The sequence below is a fragment of the Vicugna pacos genome, chromosome 25, assembly GCF_048564905.1.
Source record: "Vicugna pacos chromosome 25, VicPac4, whole genome shotgun sequence".
NCBI lineage: Eukaryota > Metazoa > Chordata > Mammalia > Artiodactyla > Camelidae > Vicugna > Vicugna pacos.
In genome coordinates, this window is record NC_133011.1 from 25413162 (window position 1) to 25427382 (window position 14221).

The following is a 14221-nucleotide window of genomic DNA, read 5'->3' on the forward strand; positions in this document are numbered from 1 at the left end:
TGAGTCATTCTCACAAGAGTGAAAAATTTCAAGGGAACTAAAACACACTCTGCCTGGGAGAAGCTTAAAAGTGTGTTTCAAATCACCATCACCAGCAAAAGAGCTGCCTGCCATTCTTTTCCGTTATTCACATTTTCCTTGCTTTTATCAGCACATGTGGACACAGAGAGTGTTCGCATCGCATCTGCTGGCCACTGCTGAAGTGGGAACACCCTCTGACATCATAGGCATCTACACAATGTCTTTCTGAAGCCCGGGAGAAGTTGCTAGTGAACTGCAGCAACAGAACCTTTCAGTTTCTGCGAGGTATCGTGTCATCGTCTAGTGTGACAGACGCAGCATCTCAGTGGAGGCCGAAGCGTTAAAAGGCACGTTTAGAGCCAGCATCACTGAGGGTACAGATGGATGTCAGGGACTGACACACAGGATGTGTTTCTTATAATTTCCCCTGGGTGATTGCAGAGATATGGGTACCATATGTGTGAGAATTTCTGAGACATTCCCCAATTTTATTTCATAAGCAAACTCTCCTTGTCAGACATAAGGTTTTATTGTTAAATTGGAAAACATGGTTAGTTGCATCGTAAATCGTAAGCACTTACTACTGATAGAATGATATTTAGAAACCTACTTTCCATAGATATTTTAATTTTTAAAAACTCATAATGTCATATGATTAGGAATTGTCTTTTACACCTCTATTCTGAAATAATAATAATCAATATTTATTGAACACTGGCTACTTGGTGCCATGCTAAGCAGTTTAATACATTCCATTTAATCTTCACAGCAAACCTACCAGGTCTTATTTAACCCATTTCACAAATTAGGATTCTAAGGCTCAGAGAAAAATATACAGCTGTTTATGGGTGGAGGTGATATTCACACCGAGGGGTATTTGACCCTGGAGACTATGACCTAGACCACTATACCTTATTATATCTTTTCACTAAAATATTCTCATAAATGTGGGAGATGATACCAGTTTCCCAGACCAAAATAATTTTCTCTACGTTTCTGAGAGGTGGGAAGACTAAAGTTTGCTTTGTCAGATACCAGGAACACAGATAACTAAATCATCTATTAGAATTTATTTTCCTTTGATATGAAGTCCCAAGTAATAGGAAGATAATGAGAATCAAATCTCATCTTGTTGATTTCTTTATTAGATATTAAAAATGAGATTAAACTTAGTGAATCTTCTCTGAGACACTGTAAATACCTAGCTGACTTCAGTGTTTTGTTTCAGAATTCAAAAGCCACTTGATTCTGCTAGCAGCCTTTTCTTCCCCCTCCCCGGGTGGGAAAAGTATACCTTTGGGGCAGCTATGAAGCTTCTGTAGTGTAAAGATGAACAATTATAAGTAAGAATATACCCTCAGACATAAATTTCCCCAAATACTTTCAAAACAGACATTTCTTAACCCTCTTTCACTATCGTATCAGAACATTGAGATTTTCATCTTTTGCATTTTATTAATTGGGGTAAATTTTTTATTTGAAATCTTTCAGCATGATCCTTCAGGACAAGATTTTATGAAGCATCTGTTTTGCACATCTGCACTATAGATAATTGCACTGAATCAATTTAGATAACCAGTCACAACTTTTTTTCCTAACAGAAAAAGCAGTTCGTAAACATTTTTTGATTTACTCGTGTCCAGTTTTAGGTTCTAGGTATAAACAACTTAGAAATGTTTACATTGCTTGGAAATCTCTACCTTTCAGTCGATGGCTAAGTAGTCCATAAAAATAAAGGCTGAATTTAGGTGTAAGAAAGAGGAACGATTAACGCAGTATTTGTCAGAGAGTAAAGTCTAAAACATGTTGGATTATTTACCTAAAACAGATCAAATGAACGAATTATGTTGCTTGGGACTCCTTTCAAAGTAAACTCCACCCTAGTTAGGGCCAGTGCGGATTTTGAAAGTCCAGAAATCAGAATGTCCATTTAAGATAATAAAATGGAGTAGCTAGGCAATGTCTGATGGAGCAGCACACTCTGGTTTTCACACTGTGGACGCCGGCCTTCACGATCAGTGTGATTTAGGCAGCTTTCTGGGATGGCACAGCTCCATGACCTCCATGTCCAGAGCAAATGTCTCCAGTTTACTGCAGAGTTGAAAGGAAAATCATGCTGCTGGTTGCAGTGGGTGCTGACAGTTCAATGACAAAGAAGCACAATGCAACACAAAGTCAGAGTTTATCCGCCCCTACAATTCTCATTGCAGTTCTGGTTGCTGGAACACCCAAGCTTAGCAAACTCAGCTTCAGAGAAAAGCATTCTAAGTAAAGATCCCAGAAATCGAGCTCAGCGGTGCCCCCCCTTTACATCGTCACATCACATCTGGCTGCTGTAATCGCTGGGCGCTTCCTCTTTCTCTGTCTCGCGCGGGCACATGTGGTACATGCTAGGGATCATACTTAGTCACCCCGGAAAAAAAATAAAAGAAAGAAAGAAAAAAGAAAAAGTAAATGGTCTCCAAGAGCTTTTCCAGAAATTGTAAGTTGCAAGCTGAGTGACTTTGCGAGTTTAGGCACGAGCGATTATGCGATTATTTTTATCAATTTGAAATCTAGTATTGTTACAATATTTATATCCATTAATCCACACACTGCTTTGTGTTTTGGTCCTAATGACATGCATGTGTGTGTGTGTGTGTGTGTGTGTGCACATGACCATGTATTGGCCTCTGGAACGGCCAGACTGAATTGGGATAGATTCCTGGTTCTTCCTCTAAAGTTAAGTAACCTTGATCCCTTGAACACAAAAGCACAAAGGACAGTAAGGGATATGGAAAGAATGTTGGTTTAGTGAATACATTGCTCAAGGTCACATCTAATAAACAGCTGGTTCTGGTACACAGAGTTTTCTTTAGCTCTCACCTAAATGTATGTTGTATGGGAGGAGGGAGCACTAAACCACTGATCATGTGTAGAATGATTAGAATTAGGGGTATTAGACAGGTGACACTAGCAAGGAATATGGACCCCTCCTTCTTTGTAATAAGACACATTCTGTTGGTGACCATTTGCCTGCTAATGGTGGATTAGGAAGTATGGTGAAAAGAGGTTAAAAAGCTGTGGTTCCCAAATGTCGATGAACATCCAAATCACTGCAGAATCTGCAAAAATTACTGACGTGTGGCTCCTACAACACCCTGAGTTAATTAGCCTAGAGTGCTGCAAGGGCATCGGGAGTTTTAAAATCTCCTTAACTGATTCCAATTGCAGCAAAGTTTGGCAATCACTGGGTTAAAAAGTCTAAGGAAACTTTCCTGGTGTCCTTCGCATGGATACACACCCCTTCTGTGAATTGCCTGTGTTGCCTCTGCTACTGTTCTGAACTAGAAATCCAAACAGAAGCACCCACATGAAGACTCCCAACAGCCTTCACGTTAGAGCCCATGACCCTCCCTTACTCCCTGTCTGACCTCCTCTCCCTTTTCTGGCTTTGAAGTTGGCCTTTTTCTTTCCAGTCTCACTGCACTTATTCTAGAAGAGACCCTGGAGCTGAGCTCACAGGATTAGAAAAGATGCCTTTCAAAGACCTTGTCACTGGGTCTGCTGTGTCTGGATCCAGAGATTTGGGTTTCAGATTTCTCTTTCTTTGCACCATCAATATTGATCAATGACTTCCTAAGATGACTATTCTCCCAAGTGTGCTATTGATTCCTGAACGTCACCATTCTAAACTTCATCCCTAAATTCACTGTTACAAAGGGGGAAATTACAGGAAGACTCAGCATGGAATCCTATTTCCACATGTCCCTCCATCAGTGCATGAGCACTGTCTCTATAGGTCATTCCCTATGTAGCCATGTGTACCACAGCACCAAGTCTCCACAAGAAGTCTTCCTGATTTCTCAGTCAGATGTGATTTCTCCTGAATTTGAGCCCCCATAAAATCTGACTAGTCCAGCTGCAGCATAGTCCAGTTCAAGGGTGTTACATTCAAGAATTCCTGGATTAAATTCCACCCACTCTTCTTACTAACACTGTGACTTTGAGTTGGTTACTTAACCTAAGGCAACTTTCTTTTCCTTTTTTTAATAAAGTTTTGTGTGTGTTGGGGGGGTGGATTAAGAACAATGTATGCCAAGTATCTAACTGAGCACCTGATATATTTTAGAGACTTGATAAATAACTGTTATTATTTTACTTTTTTTATGGGCCAGGTTATATTTTGCCTTATACTATGGTTATTTAAAAACTTCTTTGAGTATGCGTTTTATATGATGAAATCCACTAAAATGTGAACTGCATCCTATTCATTTTTAAATAATCTACTCCACAGTTGTATGCACTTAAGATACGTTCATTTATAAGTGTTTTGTTATTTAAATTGAATAAATATTTAAGAGTGAGATCTCCTTGTATTGGTTTTGACTCATATATCAGTGACAGTTTTCTAGATTGTGGGCAAGGCAGTATATATATGAACTCCACATAGATGACATTAAAAATATTATTGAATAATTTAAGATATATGCAGTGGGATGATACTTGGTCTATGCAGACTGCTGTTAGAGAGGAAAGAATTAAAACCAAGTTGGGGCGATGGAAATCATTTTTCTGCAGGGTGGGTTCCCCTATTCAGCTGTCATATCAGCTGCCACTGGTTCTATCCTTGCAACCTCCCAGTGAAACGCAGCCTGGGTGTGCATGGATCAAAAAGGACCCTAGAAAGAAACAGGAGGGTTTATGCTCTAATTCTCAATTACATTAACTCAAAGTACCCATATTATATTAAAGTCCAGAAGTTAATAATGTAACATACTATTTGTTCTTAGATTAAAAACGTAACTGTGTAATATAACTTTCCAAAGGGGAGCTCCACATTGACTCATAGATAAGAGCTTTCTGAAAGTGCCAGTAATAGAAAAATAAATAAATCAGTGAAAGATATGTGTTTAAAAATTCAAGAAACTTTGCTTTATAAGAAAATCTTAGCTGGTAAGGAAACCATGTATGAAATTTAATATTGTGGGGCTATTCTACAGACTTAATAAAAATGATTAGTTCCAATCTGACCTATGTTCTAGTTAAGTTTCTTGTTCATTTTTTGCACAATTCCTGTTTTCCAAGAAGGTAGATGATAAATATCATCTTTGCTTTGTGTGGAATGACTTTCAAAGTTGATGCTAGGCACCAATTTAAGACCTTGAATTTTTATAAGCACCATAGCCTTCTCTGATAATGTAAGGATTCAGATCTAGGTACAATACAAGCAACTCAGGTAATTTATATTTGCCAACACATCTACAATATGTTCTTCTATTGACCCAACTCAGATATTATATAAATAAGAAAAAGAGAATAGGAGAAATGAAATCCTAATTACAATGCTATAAGCAGAAATGTCTAACTAGAATTCTGAATTTGTCCCCAAATTCTAACGCATACACAACATAATGTACATACTAAAACAGGTACTTTAAAGAATTAAACTTCTATTGAAAATATGAAAGAATAGGCAAAATACTAGGAAAACCTTTGATGGAGTATGACAGTTATTAAAAAAAAAAAAAGAAAAGAAAGCAGTGTCAAAACTGAGTATTCCTAGCCTCTAAAAAAATACAATGAAAACTAATACAATGAATGAGTGAATTTGTACACATTGGAATGAAAGGAAGAAGTTTAAAATTTAAGAATTATTTTCAACTCTACTCTGTAAAATTTTAAATTTTATCTACCGAAAGTTTGATGCAGAAAACTATTTGTTGTACCCAACTCTATATAAATGCACATTTTAAGTATAAGCCTTTCATCATTGGCATGTGTGCTGACCTTTTAAAATGTTGTTTAAATGACCTTTAAAAACAATCATCATCCTATTTAAAACCTCCAAAGGTACATTATCAGGTCTTCAGCGCAATGAGAAACCTGCGGGGATGGAGGGAGGGCTCAGGGAACCTTGGAATCTACAAGGGGCACTGAAGTAGTTCTGTCTCTTTTCAGTCGCCTCCCCTCTTCAGCTACCAACTCCTTGGTTTTACTCTAATACTGAGCAGAAAGTCAACATATACTCAGGCCGGCAGTTCGGAGAAGCATTTTGTGGCCAATCAAGACTTGGCAATCTATTGCATCACACCTCCTCCCTGGGTTGGGCCGTCAAAGGCACTCCCAGTCCAGCCAAGTCAGCTGGAGAAGTGTAACGTTTTGGGCAGCTGTTCAGGAGACACCCGGCAGCCAAGGTCCCCAGAGGTTGGCAGTTGAGCAAAAACAGGTCCAAAGGGCTTCTGCGTGCACTTCTGGGAGCAGCGGGGCTGCACCGGCTCGCTGGGCTCCACCCGGAGGAACTTAAGATGGATGAGTCCAAGTACAACGGGGGAGCTTAGGGTTGGGAGGAGAGGAACTGGGCGAAGCTGGCACTTAGGGCTGTGTGCTAGGACCTGGGTCTTGTAAATCCTCTTCCCCAGGCACCGCCTTTAAGCCTCCCGTCCCTCTTTCCAGCCTTAATTATCCCTTCAAAGCCATTTTCCCTTGGTGGCGTTTTCGATGGCCAGAGGAAAAGCTTCTCTGGCCTCTCGTCCTCGCCCTCCCACGGACCCTCCGTTTAGACCTTCCCTGCTGTTCACAGGGACGCATTTCGAATCCCTCGCTCACGCTGGACGGGAACCAGCGTGAGGAGTTCCGCCCGAGGTGCTGGTTCAAACCATCCCGACCCAGACTCTGGCTCGCCTCCCAGGGTGGGCGTGGCAGGCCGCCACTCCGCGAAGAGACGCCGGGGACAGAATTTACTCTGTAGCTTTTGCGGTCAGTGTGTTCTCGTAATTTGTGTTATTTGAATACAAGCACATATTTTAGGGTGTTTTGGTGGACCCATCTTACACGGTACAGACACGAGTTGAAGCTTTAAAGAGCAGAGTTTGATCCAGTTTGTGCATCTGTTTGGTGAGAACTTGTCACCACTCATAGGTTTCTTGGCAACTGAGCTATTTTTACCTACAGAGAACTAAGGAAGAGCTGAAGGGCATTTAAGCAGCAAATTCCCAACTGTTTGGCATTAGGCTCTGTGAGCCGGCCCCGCATCTTCCCGGGCAGCTGCCTCCGCTCTGACGGCCCCGGAGCCCCGCTCCCAACTGACCAGACCGGTCCCGAGCCTGCTGTGCGGGGACCGTGGGAGCCGGCGGGACGCCCAGGCCCCTCACCCACACGACGCTCAGTACACGCTTGTCAAGGGGGAGACGCTGCCGAGAGACACGGATGATTCCTACCTTGGAGACCGTCTGCAGTTTATTTCAATTAATTTTCACGAGCAATGACCGATTCCCCCCACAGCTGCCGGGCACCGCGGGCCTGGATTACACTCTGGCTCAGAGGGTCTCTGTTGGTGGAATCTCAGCAGGTTTCTGAGCCTCTTTAATGCTCAGATACCTTCGGTGGTAAACTTGTAAAATAACGCCCACCCAGCAAACTTGTCATGGGAGTCACCTGGTACAGGGCCTGAGCTATACCTCAGCTCTGGGAAGGAGGGTAGAGGAGTCCTTGCTTTGACTTTTTCGCATTTTCTCTGTCTCTTCTTTTACACTGTCACCCAGTGACTATGGGACCCTATGCAGGGCTTTATTTTTAAAGAAGTGGAAGCTTCATTCCATTTCCATCAGTTCAAGGTAATGAGAAACTCCACTGTCCTGGATACTTGTCCTCAAGGAAGTGATCTATGCATGGGAAAGATGGTTGTGTATTTTCTCAAACTACATCATTATTACCACCATCACATTCTCATCACTGTCATTCTGCCTTCACCCTCATCAGTAATAATTATGCTTGACGCCTCGGTGTTTAATATAGCCCAGGCACTGTTCTAAAACCTGTCTGTGTAGAACCCATTTAAGCCCCACCATACCCCTTTGAATTTTTTTAGCTACTGTTCTTTTCTAGCAACGATGGAGAAGTGATCGTAACTGGGCTCTCAGTCACTAAAGCTAAACTTGCTGGGTTGAGTCCTTGTCTGCTGAGTGCTATCCTGTGACCTGGCCAATGTTATTAATCACTCTTTGCTCTACTATTCCCAAAAAAATGGTGATGAGTATGATGAGTACCTGTTTCATAAGAATATTATAAAGATTACATGAGTTGAAATCATACATAGTGTTTTGAGCATATTTCAGAGAGTCAGAATTGCACGAATGTTTGCTATTTCTTATCTCTGTATTTGAGGTGGGGAAACAGAGTTGGGGTGTAACTGACTAGACTAAGCTTGTGCAGTTATTAAACTCTGGCTCTGAGACTCAGCCATAGGCTGAATCTGATTCTGCAGCTTCCATTCAAATCCTCTACACGCCACATCTAAATAGAGTTTAATCGCTAAACCCATCAACCACTGGGGAACTGGTACAACGTCATCTGAACCTGAGGGCCTGGGTCTGGCACACAAGATCGGGGCTTACACGTCCCCGCAGGCTGGAGAGGAAGTGAAATGCAGTTTGGCTTGGAGATTTCCATGATGCTCTGGAAACAGGGTGGAGACACACTGATTTAAAAGCCTTCAAATCCTGGAGATTGAACTGCAGAAAAGGTCAAGAGCAGGGGTACGGAAATCTCTCGTTGGCCTTTTGAGGCCTGAGCTCGGTTGGAGTTCTAAAGGGCAGACAACAATCCCTCCCTGCCTTCCCTTTCCTCAGGGGCTCAGTAGACTAAGCCTGAGGACAGCCTGTTCTGAGTGCTGGTAGACGGCAGAGGTTGGACACCCAGGGAGGCTTAAGTTCCTGAGCGGAATGTGGAATCCAGCCTCTCTGCTGGAGGTAGCCAATGGTCTGGCTGCCCTGCCCGGAGAACAGCTTTGTCAGGAGGCTGTTCTCATAATCTCAACCCAGGCACTCCGCTGCCGGCTCTTTCTAGGATGCATTTAATAACAGCCGTGACTGAGGTTTGACTGAGAAGTTTGACTGTGAACGAAGTTACTGACTTCACATTTTAGAAGAACAAATGAACATTTTTTTCCCTCTGTTATTTTTATTATGTTCTGAAGCCAAATTTTTCTGGACTTCAGGAGTGTTTCTTGTGGGTTTTTTTTTTTTTTTCCTTTTTTTCTGTCAAAGCTGGCATCCCAAGTGTTGCAAGGCAGAGTTGATTCAGAAGTTATCTCCAAGCCTTCTATTTGGGGAGGTCCAAACAGCTCTAAGTGAAAACGAGCACGGCCAGCCCTAGGGGAGCCTAAAGTTGAAATATAGGATTTGTAATGGGGCCCAGTTGCTGGGAATCCTCCTGTTTGTTAGAAGGAGCTCAGGGTACTCAGGTTTTCCAGAATGCCGTGGTCTCTGCTCTGCCTGTAGAAAGCTGTGTACACAGCATACGGCTCCCTGATTTTTGTTTAAGCGTATTGGTTTTCCAAAAATGAAGACAGAGTTAGGTATCTTTAAGGATACAACAACTTGCTGTGCTTCCCTTTTCAGATCCATGGTCCTCAACATTCTTAGCTTATTCTGCAATGTGAGAGTATGCAATGATAAGGAATGAAAATGACTAGACTCTCTCTCTCGTCCCAGCTACATGTGTAAGATTGTGTGACTCTGGACTTCCATTCCTAGTACAAATGTTCCTTGTAGGCACAAATAATCCTCCACCTTTGGGCTTTGAAGAAAACAACTGCTTACTTCTGTGTAATAAAGCACATTTTTGCTTAGCAGCTTTGGGGACAACGTCTCACTCAATTTCCATTTAAAAATAGCCAAGAGTATTAGTGATAGACCACCAGGAGGCTCAGAAATTTTGTCTCAAGTTTTGTCTCCATAATATTTTATTGGAAGTTGGTCAGATCTAGGCTTGCTGCATCTCAGGGAGACTGACATCATTCTACAACCTCTTCAGAGAAGAAAATTAGAGAAAAGTATGGCTGAGAAGCAATTTAGGGAAAAAAATGAAATGGACCTTGTACTTAGGAAATTTCAAGTGTTAGAGAAATTTATCAGTTTCTGCATCTACCTATTATCTATATTCTAAAGAGGCATCCTGAGGATTTGGGAAGGATGAACAGAGAAATTTCTGACTGAGAATGAGGAGAGAGGAAGAACAGGAAGAGAAGCGCTCTTTGAGTTGAGGCGTTGACGTCAACATTTATCAGAGCAATGTTAACGAAACGAAGACAGAAGTACAAAGTATATGCGAATTACCTGGGCTATTGTTGAGATGCATAGATTCCTAAGGCCCTCCTGGAATCTATTAACTAAGAAATTTTAACCACTTGGGAATCTGAACTTTTAATGCACACACTATAGTAGAGGCAATTCCTATTTCCCTGCTTTAGGACAGAGATACATTTTCCCCCAGCTACCAACAGTATTGGCTGTTGTTGAATGACCGTTGAGTCACTCCCCAGGAACTTCCCAACACTGAATTAAGCTGCCTTGACCCCATGGTCAAGGGGTCTTTTCCCCTGCCTCCCATCCCAGAATACTCTTCATCCAATTATTGTTTGATATAGGGGGGCTGAGAATTAGCAAAAACAAATTAGCCTCCTTGTCTAAATTTAGGACAACTCTGGAGGGTCATTCCATTTCTAGAACCTCTGAGGGATACACTAAGGCCTTAGTTCCAACTGCATCTTAGCTCAACTTTTCCTCTGTCCATTCCTATTTCTTTCATTATCTTTCAGTTATTTTTTCCTAAAAACACACCAAACCAACCATCTGGGGAAAAAACAAGACCAGACCAAACCAAACCTTGATTTTAAGGTCTTTTTACTGAAGAACTGGATGGAAGACACACTGTAAATATTCTCATCTCTAGATTTTAGGAAAAATCAAGGCCCAAAGGCCTCAGGCTTGGGATATGGTGGAAAAGCCCAGGAATCTTTTTCAGTCTTCATGGGTTGCCACTTATACTCTTAAATCATTCAAAAGGAGCAGAGGGGACCAACTGGAAAGGACCACTGTGAAGAGCTTGTTCATTGTGCAAGTCACAGTAGAAATGGTGGCCACAAGAAACAGCAAGAACAAAGCAATGGAAGCAGGGTTAAGATGGCAGCTGCAACAGAGCCAGAAGACAGTTTGCTCCAGAGGTAGCCCAGTGGGGTGCCCAGCATACAGAGCAGCATCACCTCCCCTCACGAAAGGAGAGGACTTGGTCAGTCACTGCAGAGACGAGGTGTTCCGTGAGAAGTAGAGGTGATGGAAGACAGAGGGAGTTGGCATTCCCGCAGTCATGCTCATGAGGGTTCACCAAGAAACTCTTGTTACTGAATTGTGGGTTTCCTGTTAGGGTCTGGCACAACACATGCAACTGACACATGTGAAGTAGTCTGCTCTACCTCCCTCATCTTGAATTCCGCTCCGCATAGTTACCACAGGCAGGAGAGTGACCCTGCCTCACAGGCTACATCCATACAGATGACGGGCTGTAATGAGCTGAAGTGAGCCAATCACAATTTCTTCCTCAATGTCTTTATAATAAATTTCCCTCTTTAGTTAAATTAGCTCTACTCTGGGGGGGAGGGTATAGCTCAAGTGGTAGAGCACATGCTTAGCACACACAGGGTCCTGGGTTCAATCCCCAGAACCACCCCTAAAAAAATAAAAGAAATAAACTTAATTACCCTACCTGCACCCCCCAAAAAACCAAACCTAAAATAAATTACTCTTCAAAATTTTTTTTAAAAAAAGAATGATTTTTAAAAATTAGCTCTACTTTGTTTCTTCTAACTTGAAGAGATTTCTGATAATTAAGAAGGAACATAAATTATTTAGAAGGAACATAATATTCATGGAGCACTACTGTGTGCCAGGCATTCAAACAGGACTCAATTTACTAGCCAATTATGGTCAAAAATAATAGCAAGATATTTAATACTGAAAGTAATCACACTTGTAAAATATAGTAAAATGAACATTACTAAATAATCTCCAGCAAGGGATTGTAATCAATTCATTTTGGTTACCAAGGGTATAAGCTTTCCACAGCTGTCACTCTCATGCATTAGTATGCACTTCCAACCTTCAGCAAGGCTGAACTCGAGACTCCTCGCTCATATGCTGTCTGGAGAGGTGGGATGTGTACTTACTTGCTCGACATACTCACGCCTCTGTTCTTTCTAAGACTGAACATGGCTACTGTGATTTTATCATGATCTGGTTAAAAAATGCTTGCATCTGGGGATCGTACTGAAGACAGATTCCTGGGCCCAGCTGCAGGGTTTGATTCAGTGGGTCTGGGGTAGGGCCATGAGTTTACACTTCTAACAATTTCCCAGGTGATGCTGGTGCTGCGGGACAGAGGAAGACAGATGTACTGGGTAGCACTAGCTTACAGGTTAGTTTGATAGCAGAATGCCTGGACTTAAATTCCACCACCACAACTGACTAGCTTTATGATTTTAAGGGACCAAATCTCTTTAAGCCTCAGATTTCTCACCTGTAAAATGGCAATAATAATGGAACCCTTGGGACTGATGTGAGAACTAAAATAGCTGATCTATAAAATGTGCTTCTGGCAGGACCTGACACGTGACGTGTAGGTGTGGGCGTATTTAATGGTACAAAGAAGTTAACTGATTCCTAAAGAGCAGGGGTCGTTATGCTGTGGCCTGCAGTCCAGACCGCGCTTATCCATTGCCTGCATGGGTGATGCCAGGGAACCGAGGATAGTTCTAAAATGTTTAAATGATTGAAAAATACCAAGTGAAGAATATTTTCTAATGTGTGGAAATGACACAGAATTCAATTTTAGAGTTCATAAATAATGTCATTGGAACACGGCCACACAAATGTTTACATACTCCCTATGGATGCTTTTGTGGTGTAGTAGCAGAGTTGAGTAGTCACGTGACAGACCATATGGCCAGGAAAGCCTGTTTTGTTTACTGTCTGGCTCTTGACATTAAAAGATTGCCAGCATCTAATACAGCACCAAGCGACTTTTTAGTAAATTATTGAGACAAGAACCATCACTTTCTGGTGTCTAGGGTGGCAATGATGTTCAATGGTTACAGTGTTTTGCTTTGTTTTTAATGCAACTGTATCAAGGCAATGAAGGATTCTTAGGAACTGAATAATAAAAATAGGGAAATAAGATGAATTTGAGGGATATGTGGTAAAATGGAGTAACTACCATCAAAGCACCTCAAACCAGGAAATACTATTAGATGCCCCAACCCACTCTTTAAAGAAAGCAGTATTTATTGTCCTTTTCTGATTATGAAAGCAATATGTGATTATGGTATTTGGAAAATACAAAATGTATACAGAATAAAAATTGGTCATATTCCCAAGTCGAGATAACTACTCTTAAACATTTTTATCTGGAATGTTCCTATACAAAATGGTTATATATTTTTAATGTAACATTTCTCCAACATCCTCATATTCTCTGATAACATTGTGTTTAATGGGTAATGATAGTCTATTGTTTGTCTGGAAATGCCATAATTCTTTTAATTATTGCCTTCATTATTGGATCTTAAATTATTTTAAGATTCTTATTATTTGCAAATAATGCTATAACAAACTTGCTTACGACTTTTCGAAAAAAATCTGTGACTTTTTCCCACTATGACAAATTATGATAATTTTATAACTTTTGTCTAAATTTGGGCTGCTTTTAAGGGAAAGAGAAGAAAATTAGAGACAAGTGTTATGTTAGTTGGGGTGGTCTCTCTCTCTCTCATTTTCCCAAATTTCCAACCATACTAGCTTTGGAGATTTCCACTTTATGATTAGTAACATTAAATGACTTCTATAATCTTTGACTATGTTTATTTTTCTATATACCCCATTCATAAATCCATAATACCCTTACAATCAAAATAAATGCTTTGTTTTGTTTGAATAGCCCCCTTCCCTTAGAAAAAAAGGCAATAATCTTATCAAAAATATTTTATTTACAAAAAAATTCAATTATACTATACATCCTATACTGGAAATACATTGAATAATTGCTAAAATAAATACAGGCAATTAATTCAATCTTTTATAAGAATGAGAGAATTTGACATTTGAATGTTATCAAAGCTTAACTTAGAACATAAATAGTTAAAAAGGCAAACTCAAGTTTTAGTCTCATTTAATGGCATGGTGTGTTTGTTTCCCACAGGCTCTCCAATCAGTGAGAGTCTGAGTTGCAGAATATTCTGTACCTTTTTGTACTCTGAAGGTAGAATGTGCAGTTTTTTTCTTAGGCAGGATAGATGGAACATAGACGTCTGCATAAAAAGGAAACAGAAAGGCAGGAAGCACATGATCAAACACTTCTCTACATCGCTGCTTCATCAAAATACATTTTA

General features: G+C 40.8%; 1 pseudogene; it reads right to left on the minus strand.

Annotated features, from left to right (window-relative positions):
- LOC102527858 (hyaluronan synthase 2-like) overlaps positions 1-12015 on the minus strand; it is a 29223-nt pseudogene extending 17208 nt beyond the window's left edge.
- Between the last annotated feature and the right edge of the window lie 2206 nt (positions 12016-14221).